The sequence below is a fragment of the Mirounga leonina genome, unplaced genomic scaffold, assembly GCF_011800145.1.
Source record: "Mirounga leonina isolate KUSES-001 unplaced genomic scaffold, KU_Mleo_1.0 Mir_173, whole genome shotgun sequence".
NCBI lineage: Eukaryota > Metazoa > Chordata > Mammalia > Carnivora > Phocidae > Mirounga > Mirounga leonina.
In genome coordinates this window covers 20807076-20825102 of record NW_023270447.1, presented here as the reverse complement: position 1 = coordinate 20825102, position 18027 = coordinate 20807076, and the positions used below count along the sequence as shown (strand labels likewise).

Here is an 18027-nt window from a genome sequence, read left to right as displayed (position 1 = left end):
TGCTGTCAAATGTGGCAAGTATGAGGAATACATCAACATACATAAATGACATCCATCATGTGGAAGAAAGCAGAATTCAAAAATTCTATAAGCAGAATGTAGGTAGCTAACCTTAAAAAGGAGAGATGTAAATTTTGAGTGATGTAGAGAACTAGTGTTCATTTGACTGTCTTATTCTATAAATTTGCTTAAGTTCACAATAAAAAGAAATTTATAAACATATACAAACTGTTCTACAAGCTGAAGAAGTTAGTTATAAAGTGAATTAGGGGAAACTAAAGTACTCTGGGTTGGGAAGGAAAAGACAGGACCATTAGTTAGCAACCAGTTGAGCCCCAACCTGGGAGTTCTTAAACAACCAACAGACTACGTAATTTCAGAATAATTTCTAAAATAACACATATTCTATCTTTTTAGTCCCTTCGTTTCTTCCTCATTCCTGAACCAAGAGGGAACTAATAATTCAATTGTTTTTCTATCCTTTTGCATTACTTTTCTGCCTGTAATTTTATTTTTCATTGGTTCGATGAAGTTTTTCTAAAAAATGACAGAATTTTGAAAACTCTAAGCTAGAAAAGACCTTGAGCAATTATCTTCCATTTCCCTACTTTTAGACAGCATCACAACAATGCTATCCCAGGCAGATGATGAGCTATGTTATTTTTTAAACCTCCAGAGGAGAAGATGCTACAATCGCCCAATGTTAACTACTCTCACTGTCAGGAAATTCTTCCATATATCATCTCAGTCTCTCATGCTGCTGTTCAAATCAGTTCCCACTCGGCAGAGCTGAGTTCATATTGAGAAGAGCTGGTCTTCGGCTTCCATGTAGCAATTCCTCATTTGCTGCCACTGTAATGTAATGAGATTGAATTTGCTGTATAGCTTTGATTTAGTCCTTAGCTTATATCCTTCTCCAAGCTGATTAACCCCAGCTCCCCAACCTACCCAGAGAGTTCATTCATACTCTTATCTGTACTCCCACATCACTTTGTAAGTATCTCTACCAGAACATTATCACAATTTAGTGTGATTATATGTTTGTCTGACTGTCTCCCCACACCTCCTTCTGTCTTATTTGCGTACCTATCTCTGTGATTGGCATATAATAGGTCCTCAATAAATGACTATTGAATGACTCAATGAATTGCTGAAATGGCATCCAGATAAATCATTTTCTTCTAACCATTCAATCACAGTTGTGGCTGTCTTCTGTTAGTTAAGTTTCTGTTGACAACAAGGAACAGAAACCAACTCTAGTAGTTTGAGCAAAAACAGGGAATTTAGTGCAAGACTAGTAGAATACCTTACCGAATCTAAGGAAGAATTAAACCAAGGCTCCGAAAAGGTAGGAACTAGTACAGTTCCATGTATTTCTTCGGCAGGAGGTGGTGGGTCTCCCTTCCAGAGCAACTTCCAATAACACTGTTGCTCCTCTGGCAAGATTTCCAGTTCGCGAGAGCGACAAACTGATTGGCTTACCTTAGAGCAGATGACAGGCCTAAGCCAGTAAGTCATGGTCCAAGAGACTCGTTCCTAACATTGAGATGGCCTTCAGGGTGGGCAGAAGGAGAGCACATATCTGTGCACGTTGCAGCTCCTTAGAGAAGGGGAACCCTGCAATGTGGATCTACCACAGGAGGTGCCTCCTACAAATACGGATCCTTCAGCCCCACTGTCTCTGTTGAGTTCTTATGAGGATGTCAGAGAGCTGAAGAAACAAGGTAATTCAACCTTACTTTTTTTGCCTATTTTTCTTCCAGCCTCTGGTACCATGATTTAAGAAGATAAAAACCTGTCTTACTCAGTTGAAGTGTAAATTTCCTTTGAACTATGGATCAGTGCTTGAGCTAATGACAAATATTATCACAAGATTTACAGCACAAAGAAAAATCTTTCTTTCTGAAATTCAGTGCACTTTGTATGTCACTGAATTGGTAGCAGACTCATACGTGAGATACTGAATAGCCAGGAATAAATGGGTAGTGGCCAAGACCCCAAACACCCTTCTAGTTGGCTCAGCAAGGTTTCAGCAGCCTATCTTGAGCTTCCTCATAAGGATATCTGCCCCAAAAAAAGACCCTGGAGAAGGAGGGAAGGAACAGTGGGTCAGCTATATACTAATAACACTTGGCAATAATTTAGCAGTTTTCAATTTAAGTCTCTTATCTCTTATCTCACTTTATAATTGAGTTAAACACCTGCAGTACGTGAAAAATAACCACAAATTCTTTCTAGCTCCTCCCACGAAGAGGAGTCCATTTTCCCAGCCCTTGAATAGCGGTTGGCCTTGAGATTTGGTTTGACTGAATAAGGAAGAAGTGACATTGTGTGAATTCCAAGCATAGGCCTCAAGAGATCACATAAGAGGACAAGAAACCATGTGAGAACTTCTAAGTTTGGGGGTGTTTGCTGCATAGAAATACATAATCTATACATCACCAAAACACACAGCTAATTTCAGACTAGAGTAAAAGAACAGGGATCCAATAAGGCATTTACAAAAACATATATTTCAAAGTATCTCTTGCCTTTTATTTGGTATGCATAAATCTATAATCTTCCTTCAAAAAATTTTTATTATTTATACACACACACACCTATATACATATTTTTATAACCCATCAAATTTATAAGCATATTAATCTTGATTTCCTAACATTTTGAAATAATGTTCATACTTAGAATTTGGCTAATCCAGGATCGTTCTTCTCCAGGTTTTTTAAGACATTCAGGCAGTCTATAAAATCTTCTTCCGATGTAAGACCATTTTCAAAATTCTCGCTACTCTTTTTGCATCATTTACTGAGAGAATTAAACTTATGTTTTATATGTTTCCAGTTCTGTTCTCCTGAGTGAGTTATCTGAAAGTTAACTGGGTAGTTGAAATCTATGGACCATCTCCCTGGTTGTGGAGATTTGGCTTTGTTCCACTTCATCTTCCCTGACTTCTTGATTTGGAGATCTGTCACACGCCCCTGCTGTGAGATCTTCTTTATTCTGTTTTCCTTTTATCTTTACCCAGAGACTTTCAAGAATTCTTCTTTGTTCTTCCTATTTCCATAGTTACTTTGGTATTTCAATATCTTCCTAGGTTTCATCCTGCTAGATAGAGAAGTTTATGGATGCTTAGTTTGAATATGGAATGAGAGCTGGGATACTTAAAGAGTAACACAGAAGCCAGCCTAGAAATTCCCACAGCTGGCCATATCATATACCCTTCTGTACTCATTATTTTACTATGTTTTTGATAATATTCTGCTTCTCAAAGACTAAACAAGTCACCATTTCTTGCCTTAAAAAAATCATATTCACTTTCTATGGTTCCATCTTTTATTCATTTTTAACATGAAAAATGAAAAAAATTCATTTTTAATTTTAATTAAAATTTATTCAATTTTAATTTTATTGCCCTGTGTCAGTTTCCAGTTTCTGATCTTTTCTCCCATGATGATTATTTGCTTTCTATTCCTCACTCCCTCGACTCCCCTTCCTCTAAGTCTGGTATCTCCTTTTACCTTAGAAAAGAGATAGTAATCACCCTGATAAACCACAGACAAAAAAAAAACCTAAACTCTATGAAACAAGAGTTAGAACATTATTTTAGGAGATTTCTTCAAATCCTACTATTCCTCCATCCACTGGTATACCACAGAACTAGCTGCCCCTATTCACATTCACAACCTGCCCTTCTAAAAAAATAATGCTTTTCTGGAAGAGGGGGTGGGAGAGTGCTCCATGGAAGTACTGAGACACTATTGACTAAAAACATCAAAAAGAAATTCTTCTAATTCTTTTTATATGGAGGTTATTAGATGAGAGGGGAGGGGAGAGGAGGAAAGACAAGCATTTGATCCCATTCTTCAAACAGCACGACTGAGCACTTTGCTAATACAGTTGACATCCACATACCTCAGTTTCTAACATGCTTTGCATAAATTATCCTATATGTGAAGAGAGCAGGTAGATAATAAATGAACTTTGTCTATGAAAAAAAGACTTTTAATACACTATACATATATAAGAAAAAATTATTTCCATTTTACACCTAAGCAAAAGGGAGTCTGAAAGTTGAAGACCTGCCTAATCTCATACGCCTGGTCTCCTGACCACTATGAACTTTTGTATCACACTCTCTTCCTACAAGGCAAGGATTTATAGAAATCTCTGACTTGAAAGAGTTTACAAATCAATTATGGAAAAATGTCACACACAAAAGAGCAAATAATAGCATCATCATCATCATCACTGCTATTATTTAGTGCTTATCTCGTGCCAGACATTGTTTTACACATAATGATTCATTTAATCCTCTCTGCAGTCTCATCAGACAGGCATTACTTTATCTTCAGTGTAGAGTAGAAGTAACTTCAGAACAGAAAGGTTTAGTGACTTGACTGAGGTCACCAGGAAGGTGAATGGTACCACCAGGATTTGAAGTCAGTTGCCTAGCTCCAGAGTCTGTGTTGGATTACTATATTCTACTGCCTTTCTATGAAACAGTATACAGAATGCATTCCATATTCATGATTTAATAAGTGTGGTAGGGGGTCAGGGAAATTCATATTGAGGGAAAGAGAGAAGAAAGAAAGAAACAAGGGCAAGCATTCATCTCACCAGAAACAACAACAACAAAAAACTAGTATAGAACAGGAAAGTGGGATAAGATTTATTTAACTGGAAGAAGCTAAGAAAAGATCATGGCAGAAAAGAAAAAGAAAGTCTGTGCTTGGCATTTTCAGGAACTGCCATCGGAACCATTCTGACCAAAGCAGAGGATGTGGGTAAAGGCATAACAACGGAGTGTTAGGTATGAACATGTTGTGGCTGGTCTACAATGAAAAGCTAGGTTTCGATGCAGTAATAAACAATGGGAAACCACAAAGCCTTTTTGGTAAGGAGCTAAAGTCCAAAAATTTGTTTTGCTGTGATAAACGGACTAGATTAGGGAGGGGAAGACACAAGATCTGCAGGAAGGCATTAAGCAACTCTTGCAATCTTCCCGGGTAGCATGAGGTAACAAGGACTTGAACCAGAGTGATGTGGAGGGGGAGGGGAGGACAAAGAGGCCATAGCTGACTGACATCATTCACAGAAAATTCACAGGTCCTGGTGACAGGATGGGGAAAACGCTGGATTTCCAAGACATGACCCACACCCTTGCACAACAAATACAGTTCTCTGTATGGTTCCTGTAGCATTAGAATTTGCAACCTCTCAAATGTGTAGTTTTGGGGGAGATCAGCAAAGGCATTTGCCTGCAGGAGATGGAAGACCAAAGAACTGCGGCCCCACCCTAAACCATATACAAACCATATACCATAAACATACTACAAGGAATAGAAAAATGAAGGACATGTCCATTAACCGAGAGAGGATTTTTTCAGGAGAAAGGGGCTTTAGCCATTAACAGTGACACCTTGGACAAACAATTTATATTTTCTGAAACTCAGCTTCCTGGTTTGTAAAATGAAACTAATAGGATTTACCCCCCAAAACTGTTGATGCCATTTAATGGGCCATGCTATATAAAACCCTTAGGATAGTGCCTAGCATTGAATAGCTACTAAGTAAATGACAATAATTATAGTTGTAGGTATTCTTTTATGACGCAATCACAGACTTGAGGTGCAAATGCAAGCTAGTGTTTCTGTATTTTTTATTCACACATGTTTGCTGGGCACCTACTAGCTCTGTTGGGAAGCATCAGAAACATATAAAGTATAAACATAGTTTATGTCCTTGAGAAATTCCTTGGTAAGAAGTAGAAGGGTTAGAGTAAAATGTATTAACAGGAGAAGTGGACAATACCATCTAAAAAGAAAAGCTGTAAATCAAAGACTAGGGAGAGACAGAATTCAAGACTGGAATCAAGAAGAGCATGTATGGGAAAATGTCACAAAAGGTGAAAGTGAAAGAATAAGTCTTAGATTATGCTGAATTTGAAATTTCTGGAAAGATACATTTCATGCTCCACAGAATAATGAGTATCCACAAATAATAACTCTGTAACAACTAACTCATGTATCACTTACTACATACCAGGCACTAGTCTAAGACCTTTATACATATTAGTTCGCTTAATCTGCAGAACAACTTCTGACATAGCTTCTATGCTTTCCCTTGTATAAATGAATAAACAAAGGCCCACAGAGGTCAATAATTTGTCTAAAGTTATTCAACTACTAAATGGTGGAGGTACAACTTAAAACTAGGCACCTCAGGCTCCATAGTCCAGGCTCTTAGGGGCATCTGCAATTAGATTCCGGAAGAAGAGAGGTATTTCATGGCAGACAGCTTTCTAAGAGTAAAAGAAAATATAACTCTAATATGGTCAGCTCAGTGTGCTATTTTCCTAGACTAGGTATCCAAGTAGCTTCATGGAATCAGCCCTTCCTCTTTTTCTCATCAGACTTTGCTATCAGGAAAGACTAAAGCAAAACCGTGTTTTTGAAGTTCTGAGGAGAAAATTAACAACCCTTGGGCATGCCTAGGAGCAAGACAAGCCATCTCTGCTTTCCAAGTGAGTGCTGGAATTCTGGAAGACAAAGCTGAATTTGGGAAGTGAAAGACTGACTGTGCAAATAATGTTGCAGAATGGGATATGGTTGCTCTTACACTTAAGATATTACAATGAAGAGACCCTTCCAGAGTGAGAACAACTTCACTGAGTCAGGGAAGCGAGAGGTTCCCAATGGCATGCCAAATGGATACCTGACTACTTGACACAATTCAATGACACACCAAAACCACATCAAGACATCCCTGAATACACAAAGCAAAGTCAGGAATAATACCAGGAAAATGTTACTGAGTGCTTATTCTGTGTCAGATATAGTTCCAAGTGCTTTCCATGCAGTATCTAACTTAACCTCCCAATTCTATGTGAGGGGTAGTATGGTTTTCATTTTACAGATGACGAGACTGAGACACAAAGACCACACAGCTAAGGAAGGCTACTGTCAGAATTCAAACCCAAGTAGCCTGACGGAGAGCCCCTGCTAAGCGGAACAATTTATTACATTCAGGTACACATGTAATCTATATTTTTTCTCATTTCTTTTATACCTGGAAGTATGTACCTCTTAATCCCCTTCACCTATTGACTGGACTGATATTTTTCACACAATTCGGAGCACTTTTCAGGCCTTATGAAGGCCTGAGTCAAAAACTCTTGCTCTTAACTGCTGAAGAGCTAACCTCTTCATTAGCCTTTCTTGCCTATTAATCCAGGTTAGGCCTAAATTTTCTCATATTTCAGGATGATATATGGGTTAAAAATATAATTATAGGTATATATATCAGCAATGATGCTAGTTCGTAGACCAATTGAGGAAGAAACAATGATTTGAAATTTGAGTTGGTTAGCAAATATGTCTTTAAGTCTATGAGATTCATTAAGTAGTGATGTTTTCTTTTTATGTGGAGTAATTTTCTGTTAACTTAAGTGGGACAATAAGACAGGGAGTCTATTAAGTATTTTTTTCTACTTAACCAGAACAAACTTTGAATAAAACCAGCATGAAAAACTAAAAGCTCTCCACTAAAGTCATATAACGGTTCACCACTAGATGGAGCAACTAAATTTTAAATTTTTCACTCACGGCAAAACTTTAAGCTTGTTTTGAATTTAGTCCTGATTTTAGGTCACTTATTTCTTATCTCCTCCCTTTGTTTTTCTTCATCAGATATTTGGACATGTATTATAATCTCTGGCAGAGAACATTTAATAAAAAACATCGTTGCTATTAGTGCATTTCATGTTCATAAACTTAAAGCTCTGTGTGAAAAGATGGACCATAGGCAAATAAAAATTCAGAGTTTGAAGTAAAATAAATTAGAAATTCAACCTACACAGATTTTAATATGCTTCACAACTACATTAGCTGCTCTCCTATCTGCAATCTGCTAGTGAACAATGTGACCCCTCCCGTTGAACGAAGCAAAAATTACCTCTGACCCACCCAAACAAGTGTCACACTGTTTGTGTATAGATGTCCTCATGTATAGATGGCTTTGTGTATGCATTAAACAATGCAGGCCTGGCTGGAAGAGCCAGGATGATGTTTGGTGGTGTGGCATAGGAAACACAACAGTTTAGGGTCAACAATTTCTGCACAGCTGGGGAGAGTTTTTCTAGACCCCACTTCCAGTGAAAGCCAGAGTGATCATCCATTCATTTAATAAATATTAAGAGATTATTAAGGTTATCACAACGCCCATATTATGGGCATCAAATCTACACTCACTTTCATCTCAGGGACAGAACTTTGTCTCAGAATTAGGCTGAGACTGACCATGCACTGGAAATTTCAGCATTACATGGGTCTGTTCTGGAAAAACAAGAAAGAAGGATAGCTAGAATGAGTGAAACAAGTGTTGAGGACTGTGATAACCAGGGTGATGGAGGAAGGAAATCAAAACCAAATGGGGCTTTTGGCTTTCGGCTCGGGGAGGCAAAGGTGCAACTTTCTTCGGTCGTCCCAAATCCGGGTTCATCTGACACCAGCCACCTGCAATGCCGCCTAAGTTCGGCCCCAACGAGATCAAAGTCGTGTACCTGAGGTGCACGGGTGGCGCAGTCAGTGCCACATCTGCCCTGGCCCTGAAGATCCGCCCACTGAGTCTGTCTCCAAAAAAGGTTGGTGATGACATCGCCAAGGCAACCAGTGATTGGAAGGGTCTACGGATTAGAGTGAAACCGACCATTCAGAACAGACAGGCCCAGATTGAAGTGGTACCTTCTGCCTCTGCCCTGATTATCAAAGCTCTCAAGGAACCACCAAGAAAAACATTAAGCACAGTGGAAATATCACTTTTGATGAGATTGTCAATATTGCCCGACAGATGCGACACCGATCTTTAGCCAGAGAACTCTCTGGAACCATTAAAGAAATCCTGGGGACTGCCCAGTCTGTGGGCTGCAATGTTGATGGCCGCCACCCTCATGACATCATAGATGACATCAACAGTGGTGCAGTGGAATGCCCAGCTAGTTAACTACAAAGGAAAATGTTTCAATAAAGGATCATTTGACAACCAAAAAAAAAACCAAATGGGGACAGACACTTTCCCTTTATCCACAACTGACTATGGGTGTCAACAATGCTAGACATAGAATACTAGAGATCCACGTCAGAACCACACAGAACATTAAGGTTTGTTCTGAACCTCATTGTGTTTAATACAGCTACTTGTTAGTTATATGTTCATGTTTCAGGCTGAGCCATTTTAGTCTGATTTTTTTGTCATTAAAAAGACTTGAATTAAAGAATACTTTTGCCCCTGCAAAAAACAGTATGGAGTTTCCTCAAAAAGTTAAAAATTGGGGCACCTGGTGGTTCAATCAGTTAAGCGTCCAACTCTTGATCTCAGGGGGCGTGGAGCCTGCTTAAGATTCTCTCTCTCCCTCTGCCTCTGCCCGCCTTCCACCCCTGCTCATGTGCTCTCTCTCGCTCTCAAAAAAAAAAAAAAAAAAAGTTAAAAATAGAACTACCCTATGATCCAGCAATTGCGCTACTGGATATTTACCCAAAGAACACAAAAACACTAATTCAAAGGGATATATGAACCCCTATGGTTATTAGCAGTATTATTTACAATAGCCAAACTAGTGACAGAGCCCAAATGTCCATGGATTGATGAATGGATAAAGAAGATGTGGTGTATATATATTTATATATACTGTGTATGTATATATAAATAATGGAATACTACTCAGCCATAAAAAGAATGAAATCTTGCCATTTGCAATGACATGGATGGAGCTAGAGAGTATAATGCTAAGTGAAATAAGTGAGTCAGAGAAAGACAAAAACTGTATGATCTCACTCATATGTGGAATTTAGAAACAAAACAAATGAGAAAGGGGGAAAAAAGAGAGAGACACACAACCAAGAAACAGACTCTTAACTATAGAGAACAAACTGATGGTTACCAGAGGGGAGGTGGGTTGGGGGATGGGTGAAACAGGTGATGGGGATTAAGGAGAGCACTTGCTGAGATGAGCGCTGGGTGTTGTATGGAAGTGTTGAATCACTATATTGTACACCTGAAACTGATATAACACCGTATGTTAACTAACTGGAATTTAAATAAAAACTTAAATTTCTTTTAGTTTAAAAAATAAAAAAATAAAGAATACTTTCGTATAACATTAAAATTCTCTGTCTAGACCAATAACAGGAGTCAAGATTCTGTTGATTAGAAGAAGCAAGTCAGGTGCGCAGCCCTCTTGCCAGAATGATGCCTCATTACAGCTTTTCCTGCCTGAACAGAACAGCTGCGCTAATGCTCAAACACTTTCCTCGTGGGCTAGTTGGGGAGCCATTCACCCAAAGACCATTTAATTTTATCTTATTTAGAGTTTGAAAAAGCCTGATTATCTGGTTTCTTAGTCCTTAGCAGATCTGAGATAACAAATGAGAAAGAGAATGACACTAACAAAACTTATCGAGCACCCATTATTTCCCAGGCATTGTTCTAAGCAGTTTTATTTCACTTAATCCTCACGACAACCTCATGAGCTAGGTGCTATTATTATCCACCAGGTCACACATGGAGAAAAAAAAAACTGAAGAGCCGAAAAGCTGAGTAACTTGCCCAGGGTTACACGTGACAGATCTGAGGTGTCCCCCCAAAGAGCTGGGCTCCAGACTTACTTTGATCAACAAACTTGATCAAAGTTTTTCTCGTTACTGATAGATTAGAAAAGTTTCTTTCATGTTCACTGCTCACCATTCCCAATGTCATTTCTAGGACTGTTGTCAAACTTGGAAAACATCAAGTTTTTATCATAAACCAACTGTTAAGATGACAGAGCAATTCAAGTTTTCTTGGCAGGGACATAATAAGGTACTCTTTGAATTCATGACACTAACCTATTGCTGGGGCCTTGGAAGCAGCCCGACAAGTGGTAAGCCCTGAAGCTTAAACCTTAATAACTTCATGATAATCCCACTTCTGGGTGAGCAGATAATTTCCAATTTGGATTTGAGGAGCCATAGAAAGCTCAGTAGAAAATATGTGTGTGGTGGCATCAGGAGGTAGTTCCCCATAGTGTTATTTGAAGATTTGGGGAATCACTTGCAGTCTCGACAACTAAACCACACAGCATCAGCAACAACTCAGACGCTTCCTCTGGGGTGATAAATCTCTGCAAACAAACTAAAGGAAGCATTGCTTGAATCTGGACCATGTCAGTCAGTAGAAAGAGTGGCCTGAGCTATCACAGAATATTGCCCAAAGGGAAAACATACACTTTCTATTTCCTTTCCCAAGACCTGACTCCTTTAGAGTGGGTTAACAAAAATGCAGAAGACAAGAAGAGTGCATCATAATAGGTGGTTTTCAAAATCACTGCTTCACTTCATTTAGAGGAGACCCAAGAAATATGGTATTATAATAGATGGTGTTTGGAGATCACACCTGATAAAGTAGTGTATGGACTTTGGAATCAAGGGGACTTAGAATCAGATCTCATCACCCAGTTTCATAATTTATTAACTCATACTAGCTTTGTTTCATGTATACCCCCAACCCACACCAATCCCCTTCACCTCCGAGCAATTTTTAAAACAAATTCCAGAAATTGTAACTATTAATTGGTAAATTTTCTAGAAGGTAGAGGAAAGGACTAAAAGAAAGAACTTGGGGCACCTGGGTGGCTCAGTTGGCTAAGCGTCTGCCTTCAGCTCAGGTCATGATCCCGGGGTCCTGGGATGGCGTCCCGCATCAGACTCCCTGCTCAGTGGGGAACCTGCTTCTCCCTCTCCCTCTGCAGCTCCCCCTGCTTGTCCTCTCTCTCTCTCTCTAATAAATAAATAAAATCTAAAAGAAAGCACTGGGTGTTATATGCAAACAATGAAACATGGAACACTACATCAAAAACTAATGATGTAATGTATGGTGATTAACATAACAATAAAACGTTTTAAAAATGCAAAAAAAAAAAAGAAAGAAGGGGCCTTTTAAAATCAGCTTGGCTGCTATAACAAAATACCACAAAATGAGGAGCTTATAAGCAACAGAAATTTCTTTCTCACCGTTCCAGAGGCTGGAAGTCTGAGATGAGGGTGCCAGCAGGGTCAGGTTCTGGTGGGAGCCCACCTCCAAGCTGTAGACTGCTGACTTCCAGCTGAGTCCTCACATGGCGGAGAGCAGAGAGAGGAAATAAGCTCTCTCCTGCTCTGACGGCATCAATCCCATCCAGGAGGGCTCCACCCTCATGTCCTCATCTGACCCTGATTATCTCCTACAGGCCCCATCTCCTAATAGCATCACATGGGTAGGGAGTTTCAACATATGAATCTTGAGAGACACAAACATTCAGTCCATAACAACTCTTTAAAAAATAATAATAACCATAATATCTTTCTCATACTTTTGAATTAATAGTAATTCTGTAACATCAAGAAATATCTAGTCATACACTTCCTCTATTGATGCAAAAAAAACAAAACAAAACAAAACCCAGAAAACCAAAAAAGTTAAAAAAAAAAAAAAACAAACCAATGAGCTGACAGTGAAAAAGATTATGTTTAAATCTTCGTTTTGCCCAGTTGATGATCATGACAAATTCTGGACTTTGATTCACCTCTCCTAAAATGAAGAAAATGCCCGGCCCACTTAAATCTCATTTCCTCATCATGGTTATGAAGAGCAAGTTACTTAACTTCTCTGAGCTTTAATATCTCATGTATAAAATGGGAATAATAATAACCACCTTACAAGATAGTTATGAATATTAAAGAAGACGAAACAGATGAAGTACTTGACCTAAGACCACCACTCCAAAAAATTATATTACTTCTCTTTCTCTTTTGAATCCCGAATTCAACTTAAAACAGCACTGCTCCATTTAATAGTGTACAATCCATGCTTTGATTTCCTCTCTCATGTATTCACAACAACCTGGAAAAGTAAACAGCTGAGGTTGTGTGTAATCTAAGGCTCAGAGAGATAGATAGACTTACCCCAAGTACACAGCTGTTAAATGGCAGGACCAGGATTTGATTAGAAAAAGCTCCTGACTTCCCTTTGTTCTTTTGAACCTGTGACATCAAATGAAAGCTAAGCTTTATTCCGAATATTCTGTCCACTAAGTTCATGATGTTTTTTAATTTCTTTAAGATTTTATTTATTTATTTATTTAAGAGTGAGAGAGAGAGCATGAGCGGAGGGAGGGGGGCAGAGGGGGAGGGAAAGGGAGGGCTCCGAGCTGAGCCCTGAGCTCCACGTGGGGCTCGATCTCACAACCCTGAGATCATGACCTGAGCTGAAACCAAGAGTCGACACTTAACCAACTGAGCCACCCAGGCGCCCCTGTTTTTTAATTTCTAAACAAAAATGCCTATATTTTCTCCTAAACAAAACTAGAAACAATTGCCTATAAGAAACAGGGCAACCTGACCAAATGCTCTTTGTAATTAGTGTTTCTATTGTACTTTGGGTTGCAGGTGACATGATACCCTCCGAATATCCTTGATTTTGTGGATTTAGAAGTAAAAAGTCACAGTGTTGTGGCTTCCCACCCCTGCATTAGGAGCCCAAGCATTCACTCACTTCACTCACTCACCATAATGACTTCGGGGCAAATGCTAAGTCCTTCTCAGCTACAAAACCTGTGCAAAAAATCATTTTATAGCTCAGTAGCTGTGTATGTTTGTGTATATGAGCCTTACATGTTTTTCTTAAGCTGGCTTCTAGGTATTTCATGTAATTTGTTGCTATAGTGGGTGAAATTCCCCCCTTTAGATTTTCTCACTGATACTTGCTGATACATAAGTAAATTGTTGCGAGCCTAGTGTAGACCCGGATGAGAGAACAGAAGCTATGTTCTCAACCCTCTCAGGCAATATCAATAACCACGATCCATAAGGCTGCATCAGAATTCAAAATGACCTTGGACAACTGGAGAAGAGTTGGAAACAAAGAACACAGTGTTGAGTGGGGGCAGGTACAACACAAACAGCAAGGACAAACTAAACCATCAAAAAGAAAAGGCAAAAAGGACCTGTGGCCATACAGATATAGGCCAGCAAACCGTGTAGGGTCAAAGTGAATCATTAGCTGACCATGAAGGAGCAAGGAAGCACTGCACTTCTTTCTGGTATGCAAGGACCATCAGGCCAGTTTCCTTGTGCGTTCAATGCTAATGGATCCTCTACCGGGACATCCGCCAATTCTGACAGCCACTACTTTTTTTTAATCCATTTTATTTCCAAATAAACAGTGATTGATGCCACAGAATAGTAATTTAGCAACCCTCCAAATGTTTTAACTATAAAGGGCAAGGCACATTTTATCCTAGTCCTGTCTCCCACTCAGTAGATGAAGGAGCTCCACCTAAATCTGTAAGTTTGTTTACTATATTAGATACTCAGGGGAAATAACAAACAAACAAACAAACAACAACAACAACAAATATCCCCGGGCGGAACATTTGTGCCTTCTCTTCACACCTGGACCTTATTGGCGAACAACCTTCCTTTCTCACCATGACCTCTGTTGTTGAAAAAAATCTCCCCATCCACTCTTGGTATCCTGTGTTAGCTACTGCAGTTCCGTTCCTGGCTCCCATTCATGTTAATCCCTTGATGGTATTCTCCCTGCCACCAAAAACTTCTTATACAAAAATTTTCTGAAGTTTAGTAGGCATTAGTCTACACGCTGGCAGGCACTATACTTACTGGTTGATACATCAGCTGTGTAAAATATACATTACTTTTTTTTTTCACCCAAAGATATTTTGTTGAAGAGGTTTTTTAATATATTTTTGTAAATTTCAGTGTAATTAACATACAGTTTCAAATGTACTATATGGTGATTCAACAATTCTATACATTACTCAGTGCTCAGCATGGTTAGTGTATTCTTGATCTCCTTTATCTATTCACCCATCCCCCCACCCACCTCCCCTCTGCAACCACCAGTTTGTTCTCTATAGTCAAGAGCCTGGTTTTTTTTGTGAGTTTTTGGACAGCAAAAGCTTTAAGAGCAAAGTAGAGATCTTAGAACCTAAGGTAACATGAGAGCTATAAAGAAGCATCTAAAGTTAAAAAAAAAAGTAGAAAATGGAATTACAGACAAGATAAAGGAAAGGCTCTATGATTAACAGGACAGTGGCCAAGAGTGGCCATGTACACTGATGACAAAACAAGATAAAACAGGCTCAAACTGTCACTTAAAGTCATGCCATAAATGGCAATGCTTTTAGACAGCAGATTTATTAATCGTTAAAATGGATTGCCACATGAGGTTGTCAAATTTCCTGTTCTGAAAGTATAATTTATTGAATTTTTCTGTTGTGCTGCTTGATTCTAAGAATACTGCCAAGTTCAGTGATCTCGGGCTGTTTTTGAAGACACTATGGCTAAGCTAGCCACAGCTGAGAAGTAAATAATTCACCTTACTCCTGAATACAAACAAAAGGACGTTGTAGTCCAGAGAGTGAGCGCCTGGGAACAATTAGAATGTTTATCTTACAGTGCTTAGTGGAAGAGGGACACAGGGTGTTTATTATACCCGCAACCATCCAAGACTAGTCTGTGGTGTCTGCTGTGTTTCATAAGGGAAGCCAGGCAGAAGCAACTTGGAAGTAAGGTAGGATCTTGTTGGATCAAATGCAAATCTACCTCTTAACCAGCTCTGAGATCAGGCACAGAAGAGATACCCAGCATCTGAAAAACAAGCCTTTACGATTTTCAAACTGATGCTGGTAGAGAGGGACAAATTGACTTAAAGAGGCTTGAGATCAGCTACGTGAGTCTAAGGTTAATATAACCTCTTAGACAAAACATCAAGAACCGGTAGGGAAAGACAATAGCAGTGCTAAAGAGTATAGGAGAGCCTAAAGAATTATTCTATGCTCCATTTAAAAATAAAAAAAAGAGTATAGCTTTTCTTTGATGGTGTACTCAGGATTATTTGAGCTATGGCCTCTTGAACTGCCCTCGGTCAGTATAACATTTTTATTTTCCCCCTCCTAGACTCCCATGATGATGATTACCCAGTTTTTTGTATCACCAGTATATTTTTCCTTTCCTATAATCCTATATTCTTTCTTTTGTAATACGCTTTTTTCTTACTTGAGACCTTTTTCAATTTATTACATTTATGTTAATGACTGCTTCCTATTGTTTTAAAGTGAACTTAATTTCATGAAAATGTGCAGACAGATCCGTAATGAAAACTGACTTTTCCTAAATTGGCTGTCTTATTCTTTTCCCACTTTACTTATATCATTTCTTGACCTGTAAGATCACTATATTAGTGGTACAGAGCAAGAACAGTAAGGAAGGTTGGTTGCAAAATTGGAAATACATGTGGGAGGGTCAGTTGAGTAATTACAGAAGGAATACCTAGAATACCTCTAGTACAGGGGCTTGAGTCAGTGTGCGTTTGAGCAAAACTCCTGCTCCCCTCTTGAAAACAGGGAAGTAATATTTTCTTCCTTCAATTTTCTTTTTCAAATTTTTCAGGAGATGTGCTTAGAGTATCAGGTTAATCCTGACCTGGGACAGTAGAGAAGTGCTGCCACGGTGCCTGGGTGGCTCAGTCGGTTAAGCGTCTGCCTTCGGCTCAGGTCATGATCCCAGAGTCCTGGGATCAAGTCCCACATCAGCCTCTCTGATCAGCAGGGAGTCTGCTTCTCCCTCTCACTCTCTCTCACTCTCAAATAAATGAATAAAATCTTTAAAAAAATTTAAAAAAAGAGAGAAATGCTGCCACTTTTTGCATCCTGCTGAGAACAGATCTTTGCACATCGATAAATTATAGGATAAATCAACCTATCTTTTCTACATAGATAATGGTGACACACTTTTGCTCATGTTCACAGGGAGTCCTTGGTTTGGTTAGACTTTAATAGTTTTTGAGATGTTTTATGAAAGCCCCAAATTTTACAGTTAATAAACACTAACAAGACATTATTTTTAGGGCCATTTTCAAAAGATGAAAATAATGCAATATTTAATAGTTCAATGAAATCTAAAACTATTAGATTTGAATCATGGGATTTGGCAGGAAGAGCAAGAGATTATTACACTGAAAAGTTAAACCAGATTGCAAAGGGCCTTGTATGTTATACAAACGGATTGGACTTTATCTGGGAGGTAATATGGAGCGGACTTAGGAGTGCCAAAATCTTATTTGCATTTTAGAAATGTACCTCCAATGGCAGTGTGAAAGATGGATTACAGGAAAAATGAGACTAGAGACAAAAACCTTTTAGGGAGGCTTTTTCAAAAGCCCCGAAAAGATGACAAACCTCTAAAGGAGGACCCTAATGCAATGGCCATGAGGATTATGAGAAGAAAACTAATCTGAGAGATGTTTGAAAAGTAGGTTCAATACACACTGAGTGATGAGTTAGATGACTAGTAAAACACAGAAGTGAGGACAATTCTGAGTGTCCTGGCTTGATCAGGTGGGTGACTTGTGGTGCCACTAACTGAAGTGGATAATACAAAAGGAAAAGCAGATTTGGGGAAAACAATAAAAATGAGCTTTAAGATATGTAGGGTGTTAGGTAGAAGTACTTTGCTGTTTGTTAGAAATATGGTGTTGATTGGGGGAAGATTTGAGCAGGATATATGCCTAGGTGATCACCTGACTAGTGGGAGTTGGTGAGTTAGTTGGCTGACATGTGGAAAGCTGGGTCCTGACCATTTCCCAGCCCAGCTCACCTGTGTGATACATCACAGCCTCATCGGTAACTGTGACACTATGGTGATTTTTGAGAGATGTGCTCTCAGCACTCTCCCTTTTGAGTGTTGAGAAACAGACTTAGTGACAGAATCCCTGAGGATAGCAATATTTAAGGCACTACTGCTTAAACTTCAGCGTATGTAAGAACACCCAGCAAGCTCACTGGAATGAAGATGCCTGGGACCCACCCCCAGTGACCCAGATCCAGTGTGTGATGTGGGGCTCAGGAATCTGCATGTTGCAAAGGCAACACTTGGTGGGGCGCCTGGGTGGTTCAGTTGGTTAAGCAGCTGCCTTGGGCTCAGGTCATGATGTCAA

General features: G+C 39.1%; 1 long non-coding RNA gene and 1 pseudogene across 2 annotated transcripts; one reads left to right on the top strand and one right to left on the bottom strand.

Moving 5' to 3' along the window:
* Positions 1 to 1751: 1751 nt before the first annotated feature.
* LOC118019184 lies at positions 1752 to 12178 on the bottom strand. The gene is made up of 2 exons (XR_004681611.1): positions 12045 to 12178; positions 1752 to 3105 (listed from the first exon to the last, which is right to left on the bottom strand). It is a non-coding gene; the product is annotated as an uncharacterized LOC118019184 (long non-coding RNA).
* On the top strand, positions 8504 to 9051 carry LOC118019181 (annotated as a pseudogene). Its single transcript, XR_004681608.1, has one exon. The product of XR_004681608.1 is annotated as a 60S ribosomal protein L12-like (transcript).
* Positions 12179 to 18027: the final 5849 nt, after the last annotated feature.